The 17,365-nt window shown below is 41.5% G+C and overlaps 2 long non-coding RNA genes across 2 annotated transcripts in view; one reads left to right on the top strand and one right to left on the bottom strand.

The window, feature by feature from the left end:
• Positions 1–17,365, top strand: part of LOC119004325 — a 71,025-nt gene that overhangs the window by 11,806 nt on the left and 41,854 nt on the right. The gene's annotated exons all lie outside the window — the stretch shown is intronic.
• Positions 7,600–8,948, bottom strand: LOC119004328. The gene is made up of 3 exons (XR_005070184.1): positions 8,906–8,948; positions 8,695–8,744; positions 7,600–7,683 (listed from the first exon to the last, which is right to left on the bottom strand). It is a non-coding gene; the product is annotated as an uncharacterized LOC119004328 (long non-coding RNA).

The raw sequence follows: 17,365 nt of genomic DNA, 5'->3' as shown, positions 1-17,365 counted from the left end.
AGTACTGATGAGTCAGCATACAGGGACGAGAGGTCCAGGATTTATAGACGGCAAGGCTGTGGAGAGAGTCTCCAGTAGGGTGAGAATTTCATAGTGCCACACTTTGGCCTTGATGCCCCGTGGGAAAAAAAAATAATAATAATAATCATTGTACAGCCACAGTGGCCTTTATGCCCCTGGCCCTGTCCAAGTTCCATGTAAAAAGTACCACTGTAGCATAGTGGGCTTGCCTTGCATTAGAGCCACCCAAGTGGTGGAGTCTCATCATCACATCGATGATTTCCTGTCAAAGCCTGAGCCTTTCAAACAGCAGCAGCATCTCAAAACGGAAGAATTACACTTACAGCAAAGGTACACAAGCGAGCTAAGTCAGTTTTGATATGATGCGTAACTGACTTATGTGGTAGGATTAAGTTCGGTAAAGTTGGAAATATATTCACAGATTCGAACTTCCCGGATCAGTAACTCACAAGCAAAACATTGTTAAAACACAAACAATGACTCTTTCCTACCATAGTGAAGTAGACAACGAGCTATAACCGTATTCTCATCAAAACGAGCTGTGATCTGGACAGGACATCATCATTGGTCTCTTTGGTCAGCCGTATATGAGACGAGGGTGCAGGGACCATCTACAAAGAGCAACACCAAAAAGTGATACTACAAAAAATATTCAGTTACTTCACTAATGTTCAGTGTAGTGTCACCAAAGTCACCCCCCACATTAGTGGTCTCCTGCTGGTTATTATACAACTGTTTGGAAAAAATGTGAGTTGCCATAATTTTGGGGAATTTCTATCGGGAGAAATAATCAAAAACACTAATATTCAGTGTAGTGTCACCAAAATTACCTAACCCTACTTAAATAAATAAATAAAAATATTTTCTGATGTAACATTAACTTGATATTGGTATTAAGACATTTTGTAATACATAATCCATGTCGTATTATAAATAATGATGTTGTGGTATCAATCTGAAAAGTGAATCATTGATATCATCATCATGGCCTTGCCAAATGGCCTTGCCCCTGAAATAACAAACTTCCAACCCTGGTCTCTAGTATTAAAGCACACCAACCTGTAAATCAAACAAAAAAGGCTGAGAAGAGGCAGACTGCCCCAGAGCCTACTGGTGAACTCTTACTGGTGCACAGTGGAGATCATCCTGATGTACTGCATCACAGTGTGGTCTGCTAGCTCCATCAGGGAGGAGCAAATGGCTCAGCACAGGGTCATAAAGAAAGCACAATGCATCATGCATGGTGTCAGCTGCCGGCTGCTGAGGACATCTACCGGGCCCGATGGCATGGCAGGGCAGGGCCTCCACATTCATCTTTGACCCAACCAATCCTGCTCACCATCTCTTCATCCTCCTCCCCTCCAGCAGACGATTCAGGACTATATATGAGCTCAATGCAAGACTGACAGCTTTGGGGACGAAGCTGTCATTCAAACTGTTGAACAGAGCCTAAATCTTGAATCTAGGATGTACCAAGTTAACAAATAATGTCGCATTGCATCTGAGGAATTGTTGTGGGAGGCATAAAATAAGAATTTCTAAATAGTTTAGCTTTAATGTCATTATAACAACAAGACTCTTGCTGAAAGTGTTCCTACAACTGGTGTAAATAAACAGTACAATGATATAATAAACAGACACTGACATTCTTAAAAGTATTTAAATAATTTATTATTGCAGATACCAACTTGTGCTGTTCTGAGAATCCTGTGACAGTATATTAATGACTTTATTAACATTTTATGTAGTAACAGCAACATAGATGATGTTTTTGAAAGTTAAACACACGACCCTTAAGTCAAGTCAACTGACGTATTTTTTCATTGTATTGAAGTACTTTGCAGAGAAATTGTAAGTTAGATTTTATTTTTTTAAAACTTCATCAACTCAAAATCTTCAAATCGATCCCCATTATAAATTCATACAAAACGTTCCTCTTTAGAAAGTGGTCCCCAGTCTTTCAGTGCAATGCAGAGATCTGCAACATATTTAGCATAGCTTAGCACAAATACTGGACGCTGAGGGAAACTTACATCCTAGCCATACAGCAGTTATATGAGTTTACCAAGGAGGATGTATTTCTACATATGTATCTCGTCTAGTGACTTTACTGTAACACACTTTGTAATGTAGCAGGTAGCGTGTCCTTATAGTAACTCTCCATTTCATTGCAAAATCAGCAGCGACTGAGGCACACGTTCCCGATGAAGTCATGGACAGATGGTGAGCATCATTTTTTGTGTTTGCTTTACGCCACCAAATGTGCTGGCTACATCTGGCCTGGCACTGAGTGCCGAGCAGCAGCAGATGTGCTGCCGTGAATACCTGTCAGTCAACAGCAGTGCAGCAACATAAGAGCATCGTTTAGCCTCACATGTCTTTTTTAAACCCCGCTGGTGGATAGAGACATAAACCTGGCTGCAAGTGGTAGGTCAAAACTGGGCTGGCTAGGTTATTGTCAACTGAAGGTGTTTTATGTTTTTTTCTTTATATCTGCCGAGGAGGTTATATTTTTAGCTGTGTCTATTTGTTGGTTTGTCAGCAAGACAACAAGATCTGTGTAAATTATAGGGATAAATTAATGAAAATGTTAAAGAAAGTGAGGAACAAAAGCCTGGATATGCACCTCTATCTGGAGTCTTAGCCAAAAGTTAAAGGGACAAACCAACCAACTAATGGACAAGGTTGAAAACACCTTCCGTATTCGTTTGGAGGCTTAGGTTCTGCCATTAAAGACAAAATGAAGCAAGTAGAGTGTCAGAAAGAGATAGAGGTGGTGAACGCTGTGAGGGTGGAGCCACTGAGACTTGAGGAGTTAAAGGGTGGCCTGAGAACTCACTGTGAAATCGCTTGAGCCTAAACTGTGCCTTGGCAATGTCCCATTACACACACCTACAGCCCTTGTATATTGCCAAATACACCTGATGGTTTTCTTACCCCTCAGTATTTACATCATGTATTTGTAATGTAATGTAATGTATCTACATAAGGATCATTATCATGATTCTCATTATGCACTCTGAGAAACATACTTACAGCAGACAGTAAAAACAAGGTGGACACCCCTCACATCACTGTGTGAACACAGAGGGTTTTTTTAAACTATACAGTAGAGACAACCAACCACACAAACGGTTCTGAATAAACTGTGCTCACTGTTAAACCTTGATCATAATAACAAAACCAAATAAAGCACATTTTCTATGCATTCAAATTAAAGCTTAAACATGTTTATGGACCCACTTATTACTTTTGTTTCCGAAAGTGTTGTGAAAAAAATGATATCGATCTTGTGTCTGTGTGTTAAGTTTGCAGCTTGAATCTGGAAGTGGTTAGCTTTGCTTAGTAACTGGCAGTATCTCTGAAGACAGCTGAACTCAGGCTGAACCCCGCTGGGTCAATTTCTTCTTCTTCTTTCAGTTCAAATAGTCACTTTTGAACTGAACACCACAGTGTGGGACGTTCTCACTCCTTTCTGAATGTGTATTGTACATTCTAGTAACAAAGCTCCACCAGCCTGTCCTCATCGGGAAAAAGACCATGAAGGTCGACTTCGAAAGCAGTTCATCACGACCCATACTGTAATAGGATTAGACTTTAATTGGTTTCTCATCTTGACTATTCAGTAACACATCGCTCTCATTGAGTTCAGTTTTCACTTGGAAACAGTAGTGAGAAGATTCACCGCTCACATTTTGTTGGATGGCACTGTTTCTGAAATGTCTGCTCCCAAATTGATTTGCCATTTGCAGGTGACATTTTAAACTTCTCAGCAACAGCTTTTGTTGTCCTATCTTTATCCTGTCTGCACAACCTGTGTGTGTGTGCACGCGCGTGCGTGCGTGTGTGCGTGTGTGTGCCATGGTATGTCAGCATCACCCCTTAGCAGACCTTTTGGGGATTATTATTACTCTGTACATGTTTGTCAAAAACGACCTAAAATGATATTTATTTATTTTTTTAAGTTATTTTGATGAGAAATTACAAATAATGGCAAGCATAAATATATTTTGTATAAGGTGGCAAAATCCAACTGATAACATTGGAGGGTGATTAAATGGGCTTAATTTGGGGGCAGCAGAGCTTAATCTGACCCAGGGTCCCAAAATATTCTAGCACCGGCCCTAGAAATTTCACAGATGAAGAAGAAAGGTGTTAAAACACGTGTCTATCACATCATCCTGATACACAAAATTAAATTAAACTAAAGTGGTTTATTTCTATGGTTTCAACACGGGGCATCTCCAAATCATCATCCATCATCACTGACATGAGTAAATACAGAACTGCCCAGAGCTGATGATTCTTGACAGTGACCCGCTCAGTTTATTCATTTGAAATAAAACACTGTCTGTCAAGAATTAGCCTTGTTACAACAGGAAGCAGCATGTCACATACACAGTGATACAGAGCTGAACAAATGCATTTAAACTGGACAGGTCAGAGAATTCAAGTGCGATGAACTTAAGAGGGAGGGAGGAGAAAAGAGGACAGTGTGTGTGTGTGAGTGTGTGTGTCTCAGGTACACAAAAACAGGACTCAAATGCAGATACAGAGGCAGAACAAAAAGCCAGCTTTAATAAAGGCTGAAATCCAAAATGAGATCAACAAAAAGGAAGGTACCAACAAACTGACAATGAAGACAATCCAGGCAACCAAACAGTAAAACAATAAGGATGACAAACCATGAATCCAAGGGGAACAATACACAGACACGCAGGATGAAGGTACGGAGACAACAGGAGTGAAGTGAGGACAAGAACTGAACAGAAAACAACAAAGAGTGAAGGAACAACACAGGCTTGAGTACAAACTGAACGAGATGAGGGGATGAGCTGCAGGTGGAGAGACACTGGGAACGGGACAGTGCTAATGAGACTGATGCCAGATGAGTGTGACATTGTAAATGATGATTTTACATTTCAAAAACAAATCTTAGCTCCTGAGTTCATCTGAGCTCATTGTTTGGCTCTCTGGTCCTCTGGTTTAGTTCCATAACATCCTCTTTAGGTAGCAGCAGGCACAGACAACTTCCTTCAGGAGCTGAGACCAAAACCAGAACTAAGTCCATGCTAGAAAACACCCACCCCACCTGAGCTGCTGTTCACCAGATACACTTAAAAGGTAAAGATGTATCAAAGTAGTGTTCAGAACTACAAAATAAGCTACCGCAGATTTGTGAATATTACCATTAGCCATTACAGCAATTGTTCCCTAATCATACCAGTATTCATCACTCAAGAAATTACTGTTTTAAAAAAAAGTGTTTTTTTTTTTTCTATTTGTCTAAAATATCACTGTGTGCATGTTCATCCTGTCACGTCTCACAGTGTATCAAGCTGTGCCGCGTCTCGCCTCGCTGAATTAAAACAACAAGCTTAATGGAACTCAGATGTGTTGGCGGAACCATGAAAAATACCCTTAACCAGAACTATATCAAGCACCAATCCTTCAGTATAGTGAGACTGACAGAGAGACAGGGAAACTAATCTTTAACCAAAGACTTTCAGTATTTATCATCATTAAGCAGCAGCTCTGTGAGCAGGAGGAGGAAGTGGACAGATGGAGCAACTGCTCTGCCTTGTTGTCTTTCCTCCAGCTTCTCCTGCTGCTCAGCTCATGGACCTCTGCCCAGTTCACTCCTAATCTGTAATCTATAAAACTTTCTGAGTTGGTCTGAAAATCTCATCAGTCTCCATGTTTCTGTTGGTGAGCAGAATCTCCAAGTAGAGACGCGCTACCTGCTCCGGAGTCCTCTGGTGCAACAAGAGGATTACCGACATGAGCAGATGATTACTTGGAAGGATTTCTCAGGATGGGGATACAGCCGTTGGCACCCGAGCTGCCAGAACCTGGCTCCTCTACTCGCCCAATCAAAGCACTGCACCTGTCTCTTCATTAGCCCTTCCTCTTTGTCTCTGCTCACTGTTGGCAAGTACACTCAGACACTCCAAATAAATTACAAATTGTCAGGGCCTGTGCCACTTCTGATAATAATGTGCAAGAGCCAAAAAAAAAAAAGTTGGTTTGTGGAACAAAAGCATGTCAATATTAGTGCTATGAATATAAATGTGCTTTGACATGAAGCTTTATGTGCACTGTCTTCACCAAGCTCTGTTGTTGTTTTGGAGTTTAGTTCCCGTCTTCTTATCGAAGCTTCTCTCTGTATTCCAGTCGTTACGAGTCTCACGCTTTTGATGTTTGAGAAAGAGCGCCGTCGTTCTTGTCTCACAATAACACGCTGCAGCGCCTGAGACAGCTGACTGATAAGAGTTCACCAGAGCTGTGAAGAAACAAAGAGAACAGCGTGTACAAAGAACCTGAGGGTTGCTGTCTGCATGTTTTAGCCGACTTGACTGTTGTTGTCATCGCCCTGTGGTCCCTCAGCCTTACGGCTGGCGTCAATCTATAGACTGAAAATCACTTTTAAGAAAACCCTGTCAGCATGCTTTGTAATCAGCTGTCAGCAAATGCAAAACATTCATAATTTAAATGAAATGGGTAACAGACAAGGGGCTCGATTGATTTTTACCCAGCGTCTTAATTAATGTTTTATTAATGCAGGAGGGGCATCTAAATGTAGCAGTTTTATTGTATTTACCAGAGCTGGACAACGTTGTACCTGACACCTGTGAAATGAATGAGTTATGTGTTTGTAATACCTCACATGGCAACAGCAGTCTATATAATTCAGCAGTAACCCGGAGTACATGGCACTGACAGTGTAATCAGAACACCATGGGCCCTGACCAGGCTGGAAATTCTGATACATCCCATCATCAGTCCAATTGCTCTCTCTCCAATGTTTGTCCGTCCACTGAACCAGGAAACTCCTCACCGCTTCGAAAAACATGTGCATTAAAAAGCTATCCCAACCCTGCAAAATCCAGATGGTCTCTCTGTGTGTTAGGAACTGTTGGGCTCTAACAGTGATTGCTGTTTGTCTACCCCAAAGTGCTGGATTAAAGGCTAGGATCAACCAGGGTGCCTTTTGGCACATTCTGAGGCTTTTATCATTGTGCCACTCGTCCTGCTTCATCAGCTACTGCCAATTCACACACTGTGCCAGTGACGGCAGGACTTTTATGGCCTGCTAAACAGGTTGTGGGAATATATTAACAGGCGACAGGGATGACACTCTTACCTATATTTTTTGCAGACAGGCCCTGCAGACTCAAGTCATGTGATGCCAACTGTTAGAGTCAGACTTGTAAGTAATGTTAGCAGCCCGGTTGTAGGGATTTCAAATGCGGCTGTATGGTTCTTTAAGGACTGCAGAGGGTTTGAGCCTGTGACCTGGGTGATTCCCTGAGTTTCCCTCAAGCACCATGAAGATGATAGTTGTGTTTTTTATTGAATATCTCAACAACAAAAAGGGCAGATAGCCATGAAATCTGTTAACATTCAAGCTTCAGACTGCAACACTGCAGCTAACTAGAGACTGTTTGTTGGATCAACTTGATTATTATTATTATTTTTATTTATTTTCATTTAAATGGATTGAAGTGATATTCATCAGTGACATAACACCAGCAGCGTTTCTCTATAAACATGTATAAACTGCAGCTCTGTGTGAATGTGCAGTGGTGGTTCTCACATGTCCTCTGGGCAGTGGCACTTTTACGAGCGGCGTCCTCTCGAAGGTAAATGATGGCATCTGTGCTGTGATAAATTGGATTACACATTGCTTATGCTTTGATGAAACAACATAATGAGCAAAGGTGTGCGAGCACAATATATCCCTGCAACGAAAAGCAATTACATCTGGAGGCCATCCAAGTCAACCATACTGCACACTGAGCACAAAGTGTTCACTGAGCGCAGGCGACTGGGACATTCTGACACAATCACCATGCAAGCATCTTTCTCTGAGTGGCTGTCAGAATGTCTAACACCCCTTTTAAATTAGAGGTTACTGCCCAGAGTTAGAATAGAGATTTAATAACAAATACATATTTTCTTATCCTGCAGAGTCACAGGTGAAATATACACATCTAACATCCCTCACATATAAAATTTAACTTAAAAACTGCACTTCTAATCCCCTTGACCTGACCTGACCTCATAAAAGTGGAGAACAACATGTACAGTTGAATTAACAAAATACATTCTCTATGAAGTAAACTGCTGCATTTAGCTGTGTTGCACCTGCTGATTATCTGATTATTAATTTTCATGCCCACAAAGTTTCTGTTATACGCATATTTCCACTAGAACCAAGCCAAAGCTGTAAACTGTACCTTGCTGAGCTATTAATGAAGAAAATCTTCATTTTGTAGCCTTGATATTAAAATTAGGGACATGGTCTACCATTCAGAGACATCCTCCGTCCCCTGCTGTCTCGGCACCGTCTGTGTGTCTGTGCTGACACGGCTCTGAACTGCCGTGGTCTTGGCTGACAGGAGACTCCTGAGGCAGGGAGTCCTCTACCTCATACAATCATTTATAATGCTGCTACATGAAATATTGCTAATTGCTAGATAACCTAGACAGCCTATCTAATATGCAACCAATGTAGTGTGTTCGTTATTGTGTGTGAACCCAACCACAGACGCAGACAGACAGGTGGGAGTATTGGGAACACTGCTGAATCTTCCATTACAGCCTAATCTGCATTCACCTCCAGAACTGACGGACAGAGAATACAAAGAATCTCAAGCTCTGACGACTTACTTTATTTCAGTGTCCATCAGCGGCGTATTGGCTCACTTGTCCTCATTAATCTTAAATCAATCATATTTAATCATATTATTATGATGCTCATAGTACTGGCTCTAATTACACAATATCTGAGATGTTGAGAGGGCAGAAGCAGAAGGATTGACTGAAACTAATATGCGTGGTTGGCTATTGATATCTCAGAGGACCACCATCCATGATTTACCTGCAGTCAAATGACTTCCTGTCCCCACCACATGAAGAACAGCTTGTGAAGCAGCACTGTGTTTTCACTGAGGTTCAAGTGCAAATGCACAACAGACACATAAACACACTTTCCTCTCTCACACACTGATGAATTATTTGTGACAGCCCCTCACTTTTGCGAGGAACAATGTGAATCCTGCATTGATTGCTCCACTCTCGTCTCCTGTGCCCTGCTCTGCTCTGCTCGACACCGTGTCTGTGGATGGAGAGCAGTTTTGTAGATGCAAGCTCCTATTGCAGCTGCAAGGTAGAAACAATTAGATATGGCCCAGCTGCTAGAAGGGTGATGACCAGCACACACACGCACACACACACTTGGATACTTTGTTTCAACACCCAGGTAACGTACAGAAACACACATGAAACGGGGCCATGTCATAGAAACCGAACTATTAAACTGCTTTTGCGTTTTTTACTTTAAGAATAGCATGTCATGTATTTGTGAAAATGAACTCTTCATATACAGTCATGGTCAAACGTTCACTGGTGAAGAACATGTTCATCATGTTAGTGTTCAGTTCCAGTGATTTCTACAGCTCTCATGTGTCTGTGGAACACAAACTACTACACAAAAAACATTCATGAAATTGGGTTGGTAATTAATTTATTATTGGTCTTCTGCAAATGAGACCAAATCTGATGGATCATAAACGTACAGTAACTTGAAGGATGAATTTATGTGATTGTAGAAAGTTCTCAATTACATGTTCTCTGTATCTTAACTTCTTCTAACTGGTCCTGATCGATCACAGCTGATCATTTTAATAGGACTCGTTCCAAAACAATGCAATGAGAACGTTTAAGGAGCTCAACATTGATCTGAAAGAGCACATTATTGATTTAAACATGTCAGGAAAGTCACTCGGAGCCATTTCAAAGCAGTTACAGTTCCAATTAGCTTAGCATGTGAGCGAACAGCACACACTCTGTAAGTGTGTCATTAAAAAAAAAAAAATGTCAACATAAAAACGTTTAATTCTGCTCCTGACTAATGTGTCTGCAGGAAAATTAAATGGACAAATAGGAGCAACAGCAACACTGACTTACCAGGAGATGAACCTCAGAAGGTCAGACCACTATAGATAAAATCAGACTTAAACACTTTCATGTTTGTGATACAGCTCTGTATTGTATAATGATGTGAATGACCTTGAACCTTGAATAATGGGTGCAAATCAAGTCATTTATAGACACTAATATCTTTTGGCCAATGGCAAACTGATCGGCGACCCACTGGTCAGAATTCCATCTCCTACTCACAGAATCATGACTCAGATCCTGTTCACAGAGTCTGCTCTGGCTGTCTTGGACCTACCCTTCTCCTTCCCGGCTTCATGTGTGTGGTCTGTTTCTAAATGGGCCTCGGTAAGGGGCAGCACATTGACATGCCAAGGCAGTTGGACTGTTTCTGTTGAATACCGATCAGTGCCATGAGGGGCTCTGGTTATTTGGATGGCATTTAAATCTTATTCATGTCGATTGAGATCAGTGTCACAAAAGAAGGCTCGATCCAGCTTTGCTTAAGTAATGAGATTGTTATAAAAGCATAGATTACTGCCAGCCATCACTGCAGCCTCTACATTATCTTCACTTATGCATGTCATGTCTAATTTTAAAGTACTTTTTTACATCCATTGATTTAATTACCTTGCCTTAGTTTGTCCTTTGGACTTCTTGACAACAATGTCATTTTAATTATATCTCTTTAAAAAAAGGAAAAAGAGTAATGTCATTTTCACCGCTGATGCAGTGATGAGACAGCTGAGCGGTCGAAGAGACTCCATCCTGATTCTAGATGCAGTCGTATCATTATTAATGAGAGCTATCACTTTGACCTTGGAGAGACTAGTAGTCGGATGGACGTGCTGATGAGAACAAATTAGTTATTTATACAAACACATATGAAGATACTGTATAGATAGGTACAGTATATTCCATGCTATGTGTTAATGTCACGACACAACCGTTTTAACACATGATTTTGTCATCAATCTGGAGTCTGTCCTCCACAGAAACTCTGCTCAGCTCGGGGGTCTCACTTATTAACATTGGATGGGCGCAAAATATGACCTTAGAGAGGCGCAGCATACAGTTGTGTGCAACTGTAAGTAAACTTTGACCAGTGTACAAACTGCTCATGTTTGATTCCACATTATCATAAACATCAAACCAGCTGTGGCATCTGTACATGCACTTGTTGTGTTTGAATCTTCTGTGAACATCTCTGCCTCTAGTGAGAGTTTGATCTGGGATGCTGTGGTGGACACAGGTCTCTGTAAAGATGTGAGAACAATGGTCTCTGGTTTCACATTGCTTGGCCAGCTTGAGACCCCGTTTGTCCAAACTTGTCAGACCTTGACATCATAATCAAAGGTTCACATCCCATCTCCTGCTAAGCCAATGCTGGTTTCCTTGGTTACCTCAAACACGTAGTTTTAAATATAGAAGAGTTCATAGAATACTTTTGTAACTGGCATATAGTCAGTTCTGAACAGCACTGATAAACATCTTTTTTTGTTAGCAACACTTGTATGATATGTTGTCCTAGATATGTAATCCTCTTTATTTTCTTGTTCAGTTGAGTGTTTAAGATCATGTAGGTTTCAGCTTTCTCTCTGGAAGCATATTTTCACACATGCTGTCACACCCTGATTCCACTCTTCAGGGAGCTTGAGGTCAGATTGTTATGTAGTCAAAGGCGTGCGTGACACTCAGTGGATCACACCTTTGGATTTCCACCAAAGTTCATCTCCCTAATCATGGCATGTCGTGGACAGGCAAACGGTAGCACGCCAGATCAAAAGCGCACAAGCGACTTTCATTTCCTCAAACTGAGCATGAAAAGGCCTGCCTCTCAGGGGCAGATAGCATCAGGGCTGAGCAGGTTTCACAGCCCATGTCCCATCTAATGCTGCTCTTGTCTCCTACATTTGTTTTCGCCTTGTTAAAGTAGTCATCTGTGAAAGCAGGGATCCTTGTAAAAGCACAGAGCAGTGACTAATGATGAGGCTATCTACGGCACGGCACACATTTTGTTGATCTTGTTTCACATGAAAGATAGTGATATCAGCTGTTTAACCCTTCTTACCAGTAAAGCTGGGTCTGCGTCTCAAGAGGATACGTTTTATCAGTCGTCTCAGAGCTGAATGATTAGATTACTCAAGCAGTGAGCAGAGCCATTTATTGGAGCTCTGATGACTCAGTAATTACTAGATCCCTGAACAGCAGCTGAAACCCCCTCCCTCCACATCTTATCACAATCACAATCAATGAGCACTGAGCCTGAAAGTCTTGCCAGAAATCAAGCTACTTTATGCTGTGATTGGCCAGGTGTGTAGAAGTGTGACAGGTGGGTGAATCTTTTTTTTTTTCTTTTTTGTCATTCTTAACAACTTTGTCTTTTTCTGAGTGAACGACTTCGACACCACACATGTTTTCCTGGTAGACTGTATCACAGTGTGTGCGCCTTTAACAACAGTTTTCCATTCATCGCACCGGCATTACAAAGCGTGACCTTTCCACCAGGATGCTGTTGAATGTACTCTCGCACTGACGTCATGAGCCTGTGAGAGATGAGCAAGTGAGTTTATTCCTCTGTGAAATATGTATGAGACCAGCACTCCATTCCCTTAATATATCAGCACCAACACAAAGACACATGCAATACAAAGAACTCTTGAACAAAGCTCTAAAAGGCAGTGGGATGCAGCAGGCTGTTGGCTCTACCCCAGAGCTCTGCCAGTGGAGCAGCGTTTGAGACTTTAGACTTAATCAAACAACACTTATCACTGAAACACAGAGACCTGAAAAGCAGCTTACATGTGACAGCTGTATCACGGTGCGAGTTGTGGTTCTGTTATTTCCTGTTGTGTTATGAAGTTAGATCCTCCAGTGTCATGTCTTACTTTCTACTTTATCCTTTTGTCCATTCTCTCACCCTCACCTGTGCTCTCTCAGTTAATCACCCCTTGTGTGTTGAAGTCCTTGTTCTGCCCTCTCTCTTGCTCAGGTTGTTCAGTTTCCCTGACTCTGCTGTTCTGTTTTGCCCTGATGTGTCTCCCTTTCACTTCTTCTTCCGTTGTGTGGTTCTGGATTTTTTCGTTTGTGAGTCTTCATCGTATTCCTGGTTTGCCATTTATACTTTTTTTTTTTTTTTGCTTTTTTTCCTGGATAACTTGTTTCTAGTATTGGATTTGCATTTGTCAGCTTTTTGTCATTAAAGCTCAACTTACGTTTAGTTCTTGTCCGCCTGACTGTCTTGTGTTTGGGTCCCCTTTGTTTTATAGTGACAAACTACCTATAACTTTACAACTTCTACAAATTTATTTTCAGTGACAGAAAAAACGTGGAGTTCTGGCACCATAAAAAAGAAAAAAAGATTTAAAAAAAAGAAAAAAAAACACTCTGTAATTCAAAATAGATGTTTTCATGTTTCTGAGAATCAAGGAATTTAACAATAATTCCTTTGATGCAGTTCATCTTCCCTCTGTCATTTTGAATGGATGATGCCATATCTCAAAATGATACAAGAGTAATAACCAGATGGATTAGTGGACAGGGCTTTGGGGATCAGCCACTTGGTGACTGGGACATGTTACTCCAACTTAAATGGTTAAAATGTCTTCCAAATATCAGTCCACTGTAGCGGGCGCCATGAATGAAAGGGATAAAGGCAGTTTTGAACAGTTTTAACTGTTGTGGTGTTTGTGTTGAGCATTTTCTTGCCTCAGGTGCAGAATCTTTACTGAGTCAGTGCTTAACGACCCTTTGATGCTTATCATGCGATGCAGCTGTAAGTTCTAGACCTCACGCAAGATCAATGCAATACATCACACTCACAGTCTGAATGCAGGAGGGATTCATCTGAATAGGATTGAAATTTACATTCACCTACTTTTTCTCCCAGACAAAGTAAATTGCACCTGTGTCCACCTGAAACAACTGTTCCACTATTAAACTGTTGTATAGTCTGTGTGCAGGGCCGTAGCCAGGGTTTAGAAATGATTGAGGTCCAGAATTTTGTCTCTGTTCTTCATTTAGTCTCACCTGCAGTAGCAAAGTAGAGGTAATGACTAAGATAACTATTTATAATTGAGTACAAAAGTACCCTTTTATTTGATGTGGATCTGACTGATCTGATTATTCTATGGGTAAAGGTAAAGAGGTGAACACACATCTGCATTTATTTGTGATGAAATGACAAATGATCATCTCCCGATTAGATCTAATACCATATATACACCAGGACAATATTCCCAGTTTGTACCTTTCCAGTGTGTACAAAATATGACATTATTAAACTCTGTTTAGTTAAAATTATATTATTTGCTTGTTTTCTCCTTTGTATTGATTTGGGAAATAAATGAGCAAATTGTGTATGTGCATAAACAAACATGTCTGTTATGCCAACAATGTCATACAAAGAGTGTTAAGCGTCCTTAAACTTTGATAAATCCAGTATCGATGCCTCATGTCCCAGTTCCTATCTCAGACGATCACAGATCAGGTTTTACCCCTTCCCACACATCTGGTCTGTTCAATCACAATCCAATGAATACAATTAGATTAGAGATGTGGCCACTTCAGTCTGTTATCTTTTTGAACATGTCTCATATCAGATGACTCATCAGACTTCATGACTTCATTTTTCCCTTAAGACCCTCTGTGGTTGAAACATAAGCAGGATTTTATGTAGGTTCCTCAGGTTACTGGAGTGGTAGAGGTTGGTGTTGAGCTTGCAAGTGACTGGGCGGCAAGGTAGCAGAGCAGCTGGAACTCGGGGTTGTGCAGGCTCCAGGACTGGCGAAGAGAGGCAAACGTTAGCCTCAGAAGGATCGAGGTTAAATTCACGAGAGAGGTCACTCCAAGGAAAGCGAACAGCGAAGCCATCTTCACCACAGAGCTGCCAGATTGGAAAACAATCTGGCAGCTAGTGAAGAGAAGATGGGGGTCTGATTGGGGCAGTTAACAGGACCAGTTCCTGGATCCAGTTGAACACGTTGGGCCTCTCTGACAATCAAATCAATTTCCCACAAGGCAGTGCCGACTACACAGGAATGCTTTAAGATGGGAGAGGACATTAGGTTAGATGTTGCAGGAGCCAGGACAGTAGGAAAGAGTGAAGTTGAAGTGGCGGAGGAATAGGGACCAGCGGGCTTGTCTTGAATTCAGCTGCTTAGCTGAGTGCAGATAGGACAGGGTGTGACAGGAGTGGTAACTTGGAGTCCTTGAGCAGAGAGAGATCACTGGATTATTACTCACAGTTGCTGGAGAAGCTGCATGAGGTGGAATCACTTGACAGGAGCTTCTGCTTAGCTAGGCGTTGAGAAGGGTGACGTTTGCGCTGAGTCCATGCTGTCACTGTGGAAGCAGCTCGGCAGCAGCTGAAGGAATGGACAATCATTATAATTGGTCTGATAGTTTGTGTTGTCACTCGTGTCACAAAATGACTGGCAGCCTATCGGGACACTCAGTCTGGGCTTCAGGGAGGTCAAACAAAGAGATAACTGGAGTTTTCAAGTGCAGTGTTACACACTAGTCTAAGGGTGAGTCAGAACATGTGACTCTGGTCTTCATTCAGTCTCTTGACCGGGGTGCTTGCTGTAGCATGTAGCATGTGACACGTGTCACATGTGATATGTGATATCACGATGTGGTCAAACACCACTCCAGGGTTCCTCGCACAGGGTTTCTGTCTTACAGGTGTAGTAACAAAGGCATACAATCTAAATGATCTTCTCTACATTCCTGCAAAAGACATTGAGGGTCCCTGTAATGTGCATTTTGATCAAAAAGGTCCGCAATACCACAATGTAAAAAAACAGTATTAAGAGTAGTGAATGTTCTGCATTTAAGACACTTTGTATTAATGCCTGAGCTGCCTCTTTCTGCTGCAGCAGCATGAGGTAGAGCTAGTTTATCTACTTGTCTCCCCTGACCAAAGGTTCATAATTAGATCATGTAACGATCACAGAGCAACACTTCCTCTCTGAATAAAGCTGTGGGATATGGTGAAGTGCTTCACAAACCTAGTTTTGGCCTTGAGAATAGAATGTTTGATAACAGATATGTGTTCCAAAGGTCAGAAATGAGTATCTAACCTAGAATTACAAGCCTCTCTTTATAATTGGAGTCAGTGTTTGGACCCGGTTGCTGTTAGGCCCTGAATTAAATGTAGGCACTTAACTGAAGTATACTACAGTATGTAAACACATGCCAGCAAACTAATGAACTGAATTTGATAACATTTTCTGATGTGGCAAACTTCAAACCAATTAAAAACTGCAAAATTTGGACATGTTGCAATGAAGCATCTAAAATAATGTATCTTTTTGGGGGGAAATCCTGCTTGGCCAGCATGTAACATTAAGTCAAATAATTTTAATGAGCAACTGCTGCCTTTGCATACCAGTCAGCTTCCTAATTGGAAGGATGACCTGAAATACACACCTGTAGGGCATGAGGTGTCACGGCAGAAACTGAGATGTTGCATGGACATCCACCTTGTCTAGACACAGCAGCAGTGGCAGGTCAGTGACCTCTCCAATAAGTGCAGACATAATAAATGAACATGACACTGTTGGAGGGGCGCTGGGCTCTCAAGGTTAGACTGGACTCTTGAGATTTCCTCTCTGCAAATTAGCCAGAGGTCTCCACCCCTTGGACACAGTGCATCATGTTTCCGCAGCTTGCTCTGTATGAAGGCTCTGCAATTATGCCTCAACTTTGTCAACAACATGTGGTATTATGAAGATTTTGTGGCAATTTCATAGTGAAATTAATAGTCTGACAAAGATTGTGGTGTGAAAGAGGAAGGTACGCTTGCAAATGTGCTGAAAGGAGGTAAATTGGGTGACTATTGATCAAAAAAGATACGCTCAAAACAAAGGAGATTGATGATCTGTTGTCTGTATCACGAGAGCGATGCTTTTATTTACATCACAAAGTTGCTGTTCTTTTCCAGTGATTTATTTGTAACATGTCAAAAATTATGTGAGTGAAAATCGTCTTGTTTTGGAGGTCATAGGTTGTAGCTTCCAAATTTTGTATGCTGCCGCACACACGCGCACACGCACACACACACTGCCTTCTCCAGAGATCTTCACAACCAGCACATGTAGATTGTGTTAATGGGTTAGAGTTTGCTTACACGTTTAGAGTTTACTGTCAACTTTGTCTTCACATTTTTGTGCGTATGCAAGCTTTATCAAAAGGACAAAAGCGTGCTGCCTGTTGCATCCAGGTATCACTATCATCCTTTCAGCAGCCCAATAGCACACTCAGTGGTGGAATGCCCTCGGCTGTGAGTAGTATTGTAGTAAGGCTTAAGGCAGTATGAACCGAGTACACGGCTGAAACACATTTCCAGTATAGAACATTTAGAACATGCACATTTTACAAGCTCAGTGTCATTCAAGTC

This window comes from Acanthopagrus latus, chromosome 16 (genome assembly GCF_904848185.1).
Source record: "Acanthopagrus latus isolate v.2019 chromosome 16, fAcaLat1.1, whole genome shotgun sequence".
In the NCBI taxonomy this organism is placed as follows: domain Eukaryota; kingdom Metazoa; phylum Chordata; class Actinopteri; order Spariformes; family Sparidae; genus Acanthopagrus; species Acanthopagrus latus.
Note: the sequence above shows the minus strand (reverse complement) of the source record. Positions and strands in the feature narration are given on the sequence as shown.